General features: G+C 50.2%; 1 protein-coding gene across 1 annotated transcript in view; it reads left to right on the top strand.

The window, feature by feature from the left end:
- Positions 1 to 6,393, top strand: part of Ajap1 (adherens junctions associated protein 1) — a 116,707-nt gene extending 110,314 nt beyond the window's left edge. Inside the window, exon 6 of the mRNA XM_075945793.1 lies at positions 5,299 to 6,393. The gene's annotated coding sequence lies outside the window, so the exon portion shown is untranslated. The remainder of the gene's footprint in view (positions 1 to 5,298) is intronic.
- Positions 6,394 to 12,624: the final 6,231 nt, after the last annotated feature.

The raw sequence follows: 12,624 nt of genomic DNA, 5'->3' as shown, positions 1-12,624 counted from the left end.
GAATAAAGGAACCTCAGAGGCTCACCTGCTGCTTGTTCGTGGCTCATTTCTTGCCATCCCTCTACTTCCCCAGCAAGGATGGTTGGCTGAACTTCAGAAAACCCCATTAGACCTAGTTCAGTTCGCCCTGCTTGCCAAAGCCGCTTCCTTCTGAACAGCGCCCCGAAAACCATAATGACTCTTGCATCTGGAGTAACAAGAGATAAATCATTATTAATATTCTCAGGAACAAATTGAAGCACATAGCTGATGAAAAACTGGAACATGCCTTAGCCCTCCCCCAGAACAAAATAAAACACACCTCGGGGGCTGGAAAGATGGTTCAGTGGGTAAACTGCTTCCAGGCCCCTAACACACATCTGAAAAGCCAGACACAGCCCACCAATCTGCCCAGCCAGTCTGTGAGCACTGGGTTCATTGAAAGACCTTGTCTCGAGGTGGATGGAGATTGAGAAAAACATCAGAGTCAATCCCTGACATCTACATACATGTGCACAGGCTGGAACATGTACACACACACACACACACACACACACACACACACACACACACACACTATCTCCATAGAATACAAAGCTCTTGTAACTCAAAGTAATACTTCTTTAGAAGTAGCACAGAGAACCTTCTAGAAGCTGTGCTTTCTGATAATCCACACAAAGAAAACATGGGGGCACAGGTGCCCTTTCAGGCTGTGCTGACTGTGACTGCTTCAGAGCTGTGGCACCAGGGACCAGGCTGCTCTGTGGTCTTGGTTTTCAAAGGCAGAGGCTGAGCATCAAGCCCATGAGCTTAGGATACCCATTGCCCAATCTCCTTCCAATCAGCAGGGGGCAGAATCTATCCCAGAATTTATCCATGAGATTGTTCTGCAGCTCTCTGCAGAACATCTTCCCTGTCGCTCTCCCTGTCTGTTTGCTCTGCGGCTCCCAGCTTCCCTGTTTCTCTTCCTGTTTCTGTGGGGTCCAGTCCCACCTCCTACTAGGTGGTGGCCTTCTGCCTGGCCTGGGTTCCTGGTCCTTCTCCAGCTTGGGACCAAGGGGCACCTGCACTGAGCCCCTGCAGCTAGAGATCCCATTCTTCACCATAAGCCAGAGCAGCAGGGCTAAGTGCTCAGGCAGGCTGGCAGGGAGGCGGCAGACCCCCATCTCTCTGTCCTCCCTGGCCTGAGACTGAGATGGTGTCCCTCCCTTGCTTGGACCCTCTTCTGCTCTCTGAAAGGAACCAGCACTGCGATGACAATGGCAGGCACAATGTCAGGGCTATCAGAGGCCCAGTCTCTCTCTCCTCTACTTGCTAACAGCTGCTCATGGTCCTGGAATAGATTCCTCCCTGTGTGGCTCCACAAGATCGCTTCACAGGGACAGCCCCTGTGACAAGCCGTCATGGGAGTGGGTTTTAGGTCAAGAAAGATCCTTGTTGGTGACCCCAAATGGGGCACTGAGCCTTGTCTGTAGCACAAATAATAAAAACCCAGAGATAGATTTTGGGGTTCAAGCTAAAGATCAGAAAAGCAAAGCAGCCAAGCCACTAGAGAGTTCTCACCTTTTCCAAAGCTCAAACAAACAAAGGGGCGATCCTGTCCTCAGTGTGACTGCAGATTGCAAAGCTCTCCACCAGACTTCAAACAACACTGAGATTCTGTCTCCACCCAGTCATATCACTCCTGTCTCTACCTCCCTAGTGCTGGAATTAAAGACGTGTAACTCCAGAGTGCTGGGATTAAAAGTGCACGCCACCACTGCCCGGCCTCTAGTGACTTAGCTCTGAGCTCTGATATTCAGGCAAGCTTTATTTGATAAAACACAAACAAAAATATCACTACCTGTATCTGCCTCTTAGCTTCCTTTGGTGTTGGGTACCAGTCCACAAAGACACAGAGCAGGCATCTAAGAGAACCTGAAGTGACCCCCACGGGAGACCTGTACGTAGGGAAGGTCCTGTTGCCAGGGATGCGTCATGAATGCCTGGCTGAAAATCCCAGGGAAGAAAGACATAGAAATTGAGGGCATGTCTGAATAGAGGAGAGAGGTCAGCCGAGATAAGCAGTCTGAGATCTGTGTACCACTATGAATTGGAGAGGGAGAAGAAGGAGCCAGCATGGAAAAGCAAAGGATAAAGGTCCCACGTGGGAGTGTCCAGAAAAAGGCTGGCAGGGAAAGGGCAGGGCCATTCCTCCAGCCTTGCTTTGTCTAAGTTCAGGATCAGGGACCAGAACCCCACCCCAACAAGAGCCTTTCTCACGGAAGTGGGGCAGCCCTGTGACTTACACAGCTGACCATAGATGGAAACCAGGTTCTAACAGGAACCAGAAGCCAGAAGCCAGGTCTGTTTGTGCAAGCTCCAACTAGCAAGGGGAAGCCCAGGCTAGGCTGCCTAGAGAGACCCTGTCCTAATAAACAAACAATAAACAATGAGAATAGGGGCAGATAACTAAGTCACCCATGTTACACTGACCTAGGCCACTGCTGACAAGTATTAGATCACTAAGGCCAACATTTAGTGAGCCCATTAAAAAAATACATGTATTTGAAACCCTGTCTCGAAAAACAAAAAAATACATGTATTTGTAGAAAGCTAGAACTAATAAATACCACTTAAACCTTTCTGTCTCTCTATCTCTCTCTGTCTGTCTCTGTCTCTTTGTGTGTAAGTGTGCGCGCGTGCGTGTGTGTATGCGTGTGTGCTATCGTTGCCCATGTGTTCCTGTGGGTATGTGCTTGTGTGTGAAGGCCAGAGGCCATATTTTTTGAGAGAGTCCCTCACTGACCCCAAAGCTCACCAATTCTGCTAGACTGGCTGGCCAGTGAGACCAGGGGTTCTCCTGTCTCTGTCTCACAGCACAGGGGTTGTGGACACACGCTGTCATGCCTAGCTTTTATGTGGGTCCTGTAGATCCAAGCTCAGGTCTTCATGGTGCACAACAGGTACTTTGCCCACTGAGCCGTCTCCCTGGCCCCTTAACTCCTCTTACGTGTGCCGTTCAGTGGCATTAATTATGTCAGACTATCCCCACTAAAACTCCCTCTGAACATCAGCATCCCTAATATCGGTGCAGATGCACACTCTAGCCACACCCACCACGTGACCCTTCAAAGCATGCCCTGGCTCACTCGTGTTAGTGGTTTCACACAATATTATTTTTTTTAACTTCAGAAATGTTGAGATGAAAACAGGGCACACAAGATGACTCGTTCTCCCTACATTAAATTGTGTCTTTGTTTGAAACCTTGTATCCCTTGATACCTGAATATGGGGTTGGGTGCATAGCTGGAGGAGGACCCGCTGATCTGACCCGATGTCCCTTTCCTTTATGCAAGGTCGCCTGAGGTCCACAGTAGGTGGACAGCCCCAGAGAGGCCTAGTGGGTCTTCAGCTCAGGCCTCACAGAGGCTCCAAACAGGAGTCTTTTGGAGATGGCAGGCAAGTTAGAGGGGTATTCGTGGAGCCTCTGTTTACTCTGGGTCACATGGAGGGGAGTGGAGGAGCAGCGCCTTTAATTCTCTTCTCCATCTCACTGGAGAGACAAGTCAAGACTCTGGGCACAAACATGGGTCATGAACTGAGCAGGGACAGGCCTGCCAGCCCTGCCCACAACTCCAAGGCAAAGCCCACCGTCATTGAGATGGGAGGAAGGATGCCACGCTGGAGCCTTCTGGGAGAGCTGGGTCCCATCACCACCCTAATTGCAACTGCGGGGACTATTAAAAACCAGGTCACAGACCCTGGCCGGACAGCTAGCTTCCAGGTCTCCAGAGGAGGCTTGGGGCATATGTTTCCAGAAGGTTCTAAACACGCTGTGATGGATCTTCCAGTCTGGCCATTTGCTTGGCCTGGTAACTGTGGGACAACGCCAGCATTCAAGTTGTGTCCTCCTGCCAGCTTCATCTAAGGACCACTGGGACGCTTGCCTTTTGACTTGTGCCGTCCGCAGGTGTGGAGGGACTCTCCTCTCTGCCTGAGGGTCTCGGTGGCCTGTAATTGTGTGTGTGTGGGCTTCAGTGAGAGCACTGAGTGGAGTGGAGGCCCACACACATCACCGCATAACTCAGACAGCACCAAATGGGATCACCCATGCCTGGCACGTGCTGCACCCTCATGCCCATCCCCGGATTCTCTCTCGCTAGAAGGCTGTGTTTTCATGTACCATCTGGGTATCCTTTCCTGACCAGCCTGCTAGAGAATGTTGCAGCCACTGGCCTCCCCGGATTCCCTGTCTTTCCCTCTTGGAGAGACTCAGGCTGGCTTTGCTGATAGAGCCTTAAGTCTGTCCTGAGACTTGGTGTGTCCTAGTGTGTCTCCAGCTACGGTGGATGGAAACGGAACCTGTAGGTTCCTTCCTGCATCGTAGGTGTAGCAAGCAAAGCTCTTCCCACTGTGGGTTAAAGAGGGAACGAGGAAGACTATGGTGAACGTAGTAGCCAATGACATGCATGGTTGGGATGCTGCTGTGTTCCATATGAACGAGGAAGACTACGGTGAACGTAGTAGCCAATGACATGCATGGTTGGGATGCTGCTGTGTTCCATATGAACGAGGAAGACTACGGTGAACATAGTAGCCAATGACATGCATGGTTGGGATGCTGCTGTGTTCCACATGAGTTAATGGAGGAGACGGACCTGTCAGAGGTGAGGGGACAGCTCCACATCGCCACCCTTGGAAGCTGGAACACTCCTGAGCTCAACCCAGAACAAAGAAGAATTTATGGCTTTAACACCGGAAAGGATTTCAGGACTGATATCTTGAGCAGAGTTGGGAGTTTTGTTAGAGATGTTTTAATATAAGCTTAAGACTAAGGGTTAGCAGTAGAAGAGGTGTTCAGAAGAAATTAAGACACCCACAGGAGCATGGGTGTGGGCTTCCCAAAGAACAAGTTGTACTTTAGCAAGGGGTGACTGTAGATGGGCGGTCAGGAGCTCTTTGGAATTCTGTCTCTCAAGGTTTTTCTCAGACCCTACCCATTCTCTGCCTCTGTTTCTTTGGTTGTAAGGTAACAGATTGGCTCTAGAGGAAACGGAAAGGCCTTAACAGCTGTAATTTGCTGGTGAGGGTCTTCACTCAGATGTCTGGGGGCAGGGCTCTTTTTCCTGCTGTTGCCCCCCAGATTTCCTGTGTCTTTCTGTCCTGCCTCAGGCCCAGCCCTTCCTAGGAGGCCCTGAACATGGGACTGAAGCCCTTCCTCTTGACCCCACCAGTCCTTGATAACCAGAGTGGGTGTGGGGGGCTTTGTACGGGCAGGAAGCCTTCTCGTGCCCCAGGGCATGGTGCCATTTAATCTCTTCTCTCCTTCCTCCACAGGATTCCGTTGGTGAACTTGTACAAACAAAACAACAAAACAAAAAAATTATAAAACCTAAAACTAAACTAAGGGGAGGGTCCCGCACCTGCTACTTCTGTTTGCCAGTGGGAAACTCGGCAGAGCAGGACACCCAAGGCCAAATCTATTTTTGTAATATTGCTCGTGCCTAGGGGCGCTCCCTTCTCCCAGAGTTTTCTTCGGAGAGCAGAAAGAAACGCAAGAAGTGACTAGAGACAGTAGAGAAAGCCAAGCAGAAGGTCAGGAGACAGCTCCCAACGCCTGGGACTCGCACCACGATTTTGAACCTGTGCCAATAATACCACTATGTGCCATGAAATGAGCCGGAAGCTCGGCCGGAGCCGAGCCCAGCAAACCACGTGGAGAAATCTTATAGAGGACAGGGGTGGGGGATCACTTCCGGTAGAGTCACTATTTCTGGTTAATATACATATATAAATATATAAATACCAACACAGACACACACACTTTTTTTGTACTGTAGCAATTTTTGAAGATCTTCAATGTTCCTTTTTAAAAAAACAAAACAAAACAAAGAATTGTGTTCTAGTTACAAACTTGATTTATTTACCATGCTTAGTATGAACAGAATAAACTCGTGTTTTGTACTTGGGCAACTCACATCACATGCTGCGGACACACACACACGCACCTGCACACACAAACACACAAGCATTTATATGCATATATCGGAGAAGCGGTTCTGCAGGTGGCCCGGTATTCCATCGCCATTCATCCAGGGGGACAGCCTCAACCCAGATGAGGAGGCCTGTACATGACATCCTTCATCTGCCAGATACTCGCCGAACGGCACTCGGTGTGTGGCTTCTCACCTTGGGCCAGAATTAAGAATGCTGTGGTTTTCTCTCTGTGTTCACCCACATGATCCGTGCTCTGTTTCTTCCTTTAACTGTCTGAAGATGCTAACAGCCACACGCGTTCATGTAGCCGACTGCCAACGAGTGAGCCTGAGCACCAGGTTGGGTGGGTGGTGGATTCTCAAACATTTGTGTTATACAAGCATAGACTGAATTAAAGAGATTTTTCAGTTCTATAATTAAAGGAATATATCCATACATGGTGTGTGCTTATATCAGGGCAGCACTCGGGAGCCCAGGAGGGATCAGAACTCCATGATCCTGTGTGTGCCAAGCCCAGGTGATTCCTGAGGACTATGCTCTGGTACGGGCTGTCTCCTTCCATTGGTGGTGGTTTTCATTGGGCCAGGTGTGCCGAGGAAGGTAGGGGAAACTGAGGACCTAGTGACATGTTTTCTCATGACAATGTTACTTTGGGGCTTCTATCGGACCCCAGCCTCATAGTGTATCCCTAGTATACGTCCTGGTTTGGAATAACTCTCATCCCTGTGGCAGGCGTCTCTCCACAGCCCATCTCAGCTAATCTCCCTGTCCCCTAGGCTCCCTATCAGTAGCATCTGCTGGGAGGAGCCTGTGGATCTGTTCTACACTCCTTGTGCATATGTGTGTCTTTCCTGTATTATGTGTATCATATGTGTGCAGTGGTCATGGATGCCTGAGAGGTGGCCAGACACCCTGGTACTGGAGTTCAGGTGGCTGTGAGCTTCCCTCAGGGTGCTGGGAACCAAGCCTGCTTCTCTGGAGGAACAGAGAACCCATGCCCTGAACCGCTGAGCCATCTCACAACCTCACTGTGACACCCTTAGCAGAGACTCATCCAGGTGTGAGGGATCTTCTCCCGGGGATGTGTTCCCTCTGCACTACTCAGGTAGGACTCCAGGTCACCAGTGGGAGAAGGAGGGGAAGAATGGAGAGGAAGTCTGCAGACGGGCTGAAAGGCTGGAGGCCAGACAGACAGCCTCTCTTGCCCTCACTTATGTCTAAGTGGCCAGTTTTGACTCTTCCCAGGGACTTTGCGCTCTGGGGACAACCTGACATGACATGTGCTTTTCAAAGTTAGTTTTTCGTATCCCTCTGGACACTTGAGAGCGGAGCCTGATGATGAAGGGAGGTGGTGTGTTTACAATTTGGACTCGTTGAGATCTGTATTCAGGACTTTGCTCAAAAACTTGGAAGAGGGCGCGATGGTGGCGCACGCCTTTAATCCCAGCACTCAGGAGGCAGAGGCAGGCGGATCTCTGTGAGTTCGGAGACCAGCCTGGTCTACAGAGCTAGTTCCAGGACAGGCTCCAAAGAAACCCTGTCTCGAAAAAAAAAAAAACTTGGAAGATGCTTCTTTTGGATTTTGTTTTTGTTTTGCCCCCACCCCGCCCCTAAACAAGACAGTGTTTGCTGCTGTAGTATGGCAGGGTTACAGCGCCAGGTCCCCAGGATTCCCCTCCATGCCTCTGAGACGAGCATCTTTCTCTGCACCTCCCGTTGTCCCCAAGCTCTCTCTTCAGAGGTGGGCTCTGGGGTGAGCAGGGTAAGATGAGAGATTACATTACCGTCTGGCGTTAGGGCCTGGTGGTCAAGTGTGAGAACCCCTCTGTCCTTCACCTCTGGAACTGCGTCTGCTAGCCGATACTGCCCTCCAAGGATAGGTCTGGCTGCTTGCTTCAGGTGCTGACCTTTAGCAAGGTATGCAAGGAGGGTGACATCGGTGGTGACGTCCCTAAAGGTTTTACCCGTTTGGCTTCCAAGTCAGCAAGCCCTTTGCCGATTGCAAGTGTCCACTTGTCCCCCACTACAGCTTTTGGTCTTGAACACCACCTCACTGCAAGGTCAGCTGAGCCCGTCTCTAGGCTTAGTCACTTCCGTTGGTCTCCATCTGCTGCAGTTCCAAGAGGCAAGCGGTTACTTTTGGTTTTAAATAATGGGTGTGACGGATGAGATTTCTCAGCACAGCCAAGGAAGCCTCCAGACTTCCTGAGACAGACCTAGGTGTGTGGTACCACTCCATCCCAAAGGCTGCTTCCCACACGAGGTGAGGGCATGTGGACACCCAAGGCAGGCGGGGCGGCCTCTCTACAGGAAAAGTAGAGGTCCTGGGTTCCTCCCGTGGGCTTCTGGTCCTCTCTAGTCTGGGTAGTCTTCAATCCCTTCTGACTCCTCAGTCATCCCTTACCAACTCTCTGCACTTGGTCTTAGGAAGTTGCCTTGACTGTTAACATCAACTTTGCCTTCTTAATTCTCAAGCATCCCAAATATCTCCCAGCAACACTGTAGCCTCTGGCAGTACCCTTCTTGCGGGCAGCCATCTTCAGCGGCCATCACATGCCCAGCTTATCAGCTTAGTGACAGAGTACATCTGGTACAGTCTCTGTTTTGGCTCTGCGGAATAAACGAAGTAGGGATATGTACATGCATGCATATATATGTCTGTATGTGTGTATACATATAAATATATGTATGTGGGTATATGCATATATATGTATATAGAGAGAGACAGAGATAGAAAGACAGAAGGACACACACATAGAGAGGAGAGATACATGGAAAGAGGAAGAGAAAGAGACAGATATGAGGAGATCATCGTTTCCCTTCTCCCAGGTGGTCTAGGATCTTCTGAAACTCTTGAAAAGCAAGATGGGGAGACAGAGCTGAGGCTAGATCATAACATCCACATTCAGACTGGAGGTCTCCTGTCATTCATCCCAGCTGGCACCAGGAACCATGTTTTCTTTGTCCCATCAGTTGCCCATCACCCTCTGAGGAGAGCAAGCTTGGTGCACATGAGCCCCGATGTGCTCATGGGCTCCAGTCAGAAAGGCACTGGGACTCCCGATGCCTGGCGCTGTTCTCCTGTCCGCCTGTAATTCCTTAGGCTATCACTTGCACACAGAGGTGTGTGTTTCATCGGGGTTGGACATCACTCATTAGCCCATCAGTCTTCTACCATGTTGGCTGCAGGAATGGAAGTGAGAGGGATGTAGTCCCGTCCTTGTGTGTGGGTTGTATGGTCCCCTGTGGGTGCGCATAGTCAACACAGAAACACACACAGTAATCCACAAGTAGACAGATGGTGGAGGGGCCACAGAGCAGGGCATTAGGAGCGAAGGGGAAAATGATGGGTGCCATGTCTTGTCCTTGGCCTCCTTTTTCTCCTGGAGGCCACCTCTTGCTTACTGAGGGGTGGTCCAGGTTTGGGTGATACAGCAAAGCCTCTTACCTCTCAGATAGAAAGGCAGTGCAAACCTGGGTATAAGATGTTCTGATCATTGCAGAAGGCTCTGCCTGGCCCAGCACCCTCCCCCTGCTCATTCTGGTGAGAGCAAAGCTGAAATACAGAGCACAGGGTCAAGTCAGTGCTGTTGTTACAACGGGAAGCACGCCCTGCTCGCTAAGCCCATCTCTAATCATGCCCTTTCTTCACGCTCAATCTGCTCTATCAGGCCCACTAGATTTAAGGAGGTTGGGCAAGGGACCTGAGATCGGAAACAGCTCCAGGCACTGAGGCACCATCCCCGCTGGTTCCAGAAAGCAGCATCTTCCCCGGACTCCCCCAAAAGTCCACCCTTCTCACACAGCATCTGTCTTTAAGCCAGCAGTGAATCACAAACACGCCGTGATTCATGTCTGCCGAGAGCGCTGGGTTTGGAGCTGTTTGCCGACTTGCTCTGTCGCACAACTTTTGATTGTTTGTTTCCAGTGTAAACCGCGCAGCCCACATGAATGAACCAAACTCCTGGTGTCTTCCTTCTGTTTTGCATTCTTCACTGCTTGTGTCGCCTGTGAGGAAGGCGGGCTCTTGCTTCTCTCTGAGCTGAGATCATATATGAGGTTTTCAGGGACCCTGAAGAATTCTAGAACATGCTACCAGGCTTCTAGGGCACAAGGCATAGGTGGTGTATGGTTTCTTGTCATTGGTGGGTGTGCAGCTTGGGTTCTGATGTCAGGAGGTGGTGGAGAAAGGAATTGTCATCTTTCCTGTCAACCAGCCTTCAAACCAACAAAAGAACAGGCTGTTGCCGCTGCCCTCAAATAAGTCTAGAAAGATCTCAGTTCATGAACATTCAGTGGCCCACCTATAGAGCTCACCATGTGGCCAGAGATCCCCAGCTAGGGAACTTGCCTGTACACCGATCTTCTGGAACTGATGGGTCCAACGTAGCTCTTGGCTTGCACTTTGCCAAAGGAGTGATCTCATGATCCCAAGGCAAAAGTGAGAGGTGGCCGGCAAGGTGCAGATAAGCTCACATCACCTGCTTTGAGGATTGATCACTCCAGTTGCCAGCTAAGACCTTGGGCTGTGCCTGCTTTTGAATGTTGTGTGCACTACTGTCCAGATGCAGAATGAGCCTGGAGCTACTGGGAGGTGCCTGGCCCGGTTCCTCACGGCAGTGGTGAGCAGCCAGGAAGAGAGCCGCTTCTCTGTGGATTGTCGATGACCAGATGAGGCTGCACACTACCCCTGCAAATACACAGTCACAGTACCCCAGTGGGACAGTCTGCCCTAGGTTTTAACATGAATCAGAGTGGACAATGAATGCTCCCAGAATCCCCATCACCTTCTCCTCTTGATGGATCCCCTCCTGAGCCATCTGAGAGTGGCTGGATTAAATCAAGCAAGTTGGTTTTGAGAAGACCCATCAATCCTGATCACATACGGGGCAGCCTGGACCAAAGGGAGGAAAACAGGGCCAACCTTGCACCTGCGTGCGGGACACTGACGGCGAGGACGTTAAACTTGTTGCTGACAGTGGGGAAGGAGTTGCTGAAATGTGACTGGCTGTGCCGGGTCTCCGTGTGTGGGTGAGAATCTGAACAATATGCTACAGATAATTTTCAATTTGCCAGGCTAATACACTAAGCCAAGGGAGTGTTTGGTGCATCCCACGGGGCCAAATCTGCTCTTGTCGTTCTCTTGCGTTCCACGGTCTGACATCTGCTGGGGTTATAGATGCAGACTGTATGGCATCAGAGAGAGGTCTCTTTCATAAAGGGTGATTAAGGTGGGTTTTTTTGAAGGTGGGTTTTCTCTTAAAACAGAATCCCCCAGAGATCTGGGCTCCCAGGAGAACTCAACACTCAGGTAGCAGTGACATTAAATTACAGCTGCCTGGAAGCTTCCTTCTAATGGGGCCATAACTCAGTTGGTCACCTGGTTAGCTTTTGTCAGGCTTCTGAAACTCTGCAATAAAACTCTTTGGTGGAGATGTTTACAGCTTTGGGACTGACTAGTGCCCATTAGCACTGGCCTCACTGTGTGGAAGTTGCTGCATTGAAGAGAACTGGGGACGCTTTCGGTCATGGGAGAAGCAAGAAGACCATGCTATCAGAAGTTCAGTTTGCACACTGTTAGATTCTGGAAAAATATGCAACCACAGCAAATTTGCCTAGGTGGCACTTGGTGCGTCTCTGCTATAATTGGCTCAAGTCACAATTTCAGGGCTAACACCGTTCCAAGCCACCATCCTGCTCTTTCTGGCTTCATCCAACCCTTCTCATCACTTCGTGTCTTCCCAAATTAGCAAGGAGAACTGAATCCTCTGTGACCCCCTGAGCCCAGTTTTCAATCTTTGGAGGACTCGCTACATGTGGGAAATAGAGGGTCTTACTGGAACCTCAAATGTCGAGCACCATGCAGGGTTGCAGGGCACGTCAGGAGCATCACCTGGTGAAGTGTTCCATTGGATGGCAGCTGCCATCAGGGAAGACACCCTCTCCAGTCTCCAGGTCTCGGTGGTAAAATCTTCACTCTGTGCTCTTTCTCTCTCAGGCATACAGATTCCTAATACCAACCTATGAGGCCACCTACAGTTCAAGGCCAACCTAGAAACTTGGGTTCTTTTCTTCGAGGAGTCCCAGAAAGTTCTGGGAGGGAGATAACTCTCTATAGTACGCTTAGAAATAATGGCACTCCCAGGTACGAGCAGAATGGTTCTACAAGTTCTGGGATTTGAAGACAAGGAGGAGTCACAGGTTTAGAAAAAATCAACAAGCCTGGCAGGTAGACACGTGGACATACCTTCCTTGAATGTAACTGCCAATATCGACGGGGGTGGGGGGTGCTGTGTGTGTGTGTCTGTCTGTCTGTCTGTCTGTACATGTTTGCATTTTGTTACATTTTTTTCTGTGTCTCTTTCCTTTGTTTTGGTGTCCCTCCCTCTGACCCCAGACAGAGAAAGGTTGTAAGTCTGGTAAGGTTGTGGGTCTGACGATAATGACTTTGAGCCTTAAGAACGACCTCCCAACCCAGGTGACACGAAACTGTTGAGCATCGTCTCAGAGTCCATGTCCAGGTGGTCTGTGGACAGAGAGAGGACCCTGTGGTTGTGTAACTCCTGTAACGGCAGAGGGAATGAGAGGAGGCTTGGTGTAAGACACTGGGACTCGATCCTCTGCCCCCGGCCCTTCTGGGAGTCTCCACTGAGACCGTTTATTAAT

Source organism: Microtus pennsylvanicus, chromosome 13, assembly GCF_037038515.1.
Source record: "Microtus pennsylvanicus isolate mMicPen1 chromosome 13, mMicPen1.hap1, whole genome shotgun sequence".
NCBI classification, from domain to species: domain Eukaryota; kingdom Metazoa; phylum Chordata; class Mammalia; order Rodentia; family Cricetidae; genus Microtus; species Microtus pennsylvanicus.
This window is presented reverse-complemented; position numbering and strand designations above follow the sequence as displayed.